Below are 2,631 nucleotides of genomic sequence, written 5' to 3'. Positions count from 1 at the left end.
GAACATGTTTCAAATAAAATGCCAATAAATTACCATCTAACATATTTCACAGCCTGGTGCAGTTACATTTGCATGTCACAGCTACGCATATCCTTTAATAATTCTATTCAGTTTCCTGACTGCCACATGCATTAGTTTTCAAGTAACTTCCACCTTTGGTTTTTGATCAACGTGCCTGTACTGAATTGACATGTTATTTCAAAGCTGTAATGGCAGGACAAGCCTAAGTGAATCTGGATAATGAAGGAATTAGAGAACTGAAGGAAAATCCACAGGGCTCAATAATCTACAATTCAGAGGACTTAAGGAAATAGCCCAGAAATAGTGGATACATTGGTCATCATCTTTCAAGATTCTATAGACTTTGGAACAGTTTCTATGAATTGGAGGATAACTAATGTAAATTTTAAAAAGGAAGTAAAGGGAGAACGGAATTATCGACCAGTTATATTGGTATTGGTATTATACTGGTATTAGGCAAAATACTAGAGGCCAATATAAAAGGTTTAATAGCAGAGCATTTAGAAAACAGTGACTGATTGAATAGTGAGCATGGCTTCATGAAAGGGAAATCATGCTGGACAAAACTATCAGAATGTTTCAAAAATGTGATGAATTGACAAGAGGTGAACCAGTGAATGTGGTTTATTTGGACTATCAACAGGTTTTTGATCAGGTCCCTCTACATTTTAGTACATAAAATTAAAAAACGTGGGATTGGGGCAGTGCACTGAACTGGAGAACTGGTTGACACAGAGGAAACAAAGAGCAGGAATAAATGTATAATTTTCCAAGTGGCAGGCAGTGACCCATGGGATATTACAGGGATCAGTATTTGGATCCCAGCTATTCACAATATGTGCTAATAATTTAGATGAAGGAACTAAATGTAATATTTCCAAGTTTGCAAATGACACAAATCTGAGTGGGAGGCTGAACTGTGAAGTGGTTGCAGAGATACTTCAGTATGATTTGGACAAGTTGAGTGAGTAGCCAAACACAGATGAAGTGTAATGCAGATAAATGTAAGGTCATCCATTTTGTCACAAAAGTAGGAAGGCAGATTATCTGAATGGGATAGATTGGAAAAGTGGGAGTTTCGATTAGACTTGGTTGCCTTGTACATCAATTGCTGAAGTTAAGCATGCAGGGGAAACAGGCGGTGAAGAAGGTAAATGGTATGCTGGCCTTCATAGCAAGAGGATTCTGGTATATGAGCAGGAATGTCTTTCTGCAATTGTACTGAGACTTGGTGAAACCACACCTGGAGTATGCCATTGGTTTCTACGTTTAACAACATTGTCATAGCATTTAAGAAGTGCATTTCCTGCACTTACCATTTCTAGATCTGATCCTACTCAGTCTTCTTCACAATTCCAAATACCTGATATCGGGAAGCAGCATTGTGGTCCTTCTGTCCATGGTTCTCAGCCTCTGAATGAGTCAGTGATGAGATGCAGATATAGAACACAAGATGTGGAATAACCAAAGAATTGCAGACTGTAGTTATGACTTTCTCAGGTTTAAATTTAATTATTCTTACAATGTAGATGATATTCTCGAGCTGATGTTGGTACTTTGAACTAGATGAACATGTTTAGTACACATTCCAACTTTTTTCTATGCCATATCTGGACATGTTTAGTATCAACTATGACTTACTTATCCAAATTCATCCTGTTATTTCAATATCCTTGATGGAGCAGATTGTGTTAATTCCCAAGTCAAAATATTCAATTTTAAAGATACAACTCAGAACTAATGACTGCAAAATATTATCAGAGTCGATATCCAAATCGCAAAAGTAATCACCAAGGGAATAGAGGGATACAGACCATGTGCAGGCAGATGGGATTAATTTAGAATGGCATGGTTGGTGCAGACATGATGGGCTGAAGGACCTGTCCTGTGCTGTATTGTTCTATGTTGTGGAAAAAAAGTACAATATGCAACAGGCCTGGTGACATCTTCCCACCCTACCTCTTGCAAAAATGCCATCCCGTATTCCCAATTCCTCCACCTCCGCCGTATCTGCTCCCAGGAGGAGCGGTTCCACCATAGATAACACCAGATGGCCTCCTTCTTTAGAGACTGCAATTTCCCTTCCCATGTGGTTAAAGATGCCCTCCAACGCATCTCATCCACATCCCGCACCTCCGCCCTCAGACCCAACCCCAACAAGGACAGAATGCCCCTGGTGCTCACCTTCCACCCTACCAACCTTCGCATAAACCAAATCATCCGCCGACATTTCCGCCACCTCCAAACAGACCCCACCACCAGGGATATATTTCCCTCCCCACCCCTCTCCACCTTCCGCAAAGACCGTTCCCTCCGTGACTACCTGGTCAGGTCCACGCCCCCCTACGACCCACCCTCCCATCCTGCCACTTTCCCCTGCCACCGCAGGAACTGTAAAACCTGCGCCCACACCTCCTCCCTCACCTCCATCCAAGGCCCCAAAGGAGCTTTCCACATCCATCAAAGTTTTACCTGCACATCCACTAATATCATCTATTGCATCCGTTGCTCCCGATGCGGTCTCCTCTACATTGGGGAGACTGGGCGCCTCCTAGCAGAGCGCCTTAGGGAACACCTCCGGGACACCCGCACCAATCAACCAAATTGCCC

Source organism: Chiloscyllium plagiosum, chromosome 23 (genome assembly GCF_004010195.1).
Source record: "Chiloscyllium plagiosum isolate BGI_BamShark_2017 chromosome 23, ASM401019v2, whole genome shotgun sequence".
Lineage (NCBI taxonomy): Eukaryota > Metazoa > Chordata > Chondrichthyes > Orectolobiformes > Hemiscylliidae > Chiloscyllium > Chiloscyllium plagiosum.
The sequence above is the reverse complement of the archived record's forward strand: the minus strand, read 5'-3'. Positions refer to the sequence as shown.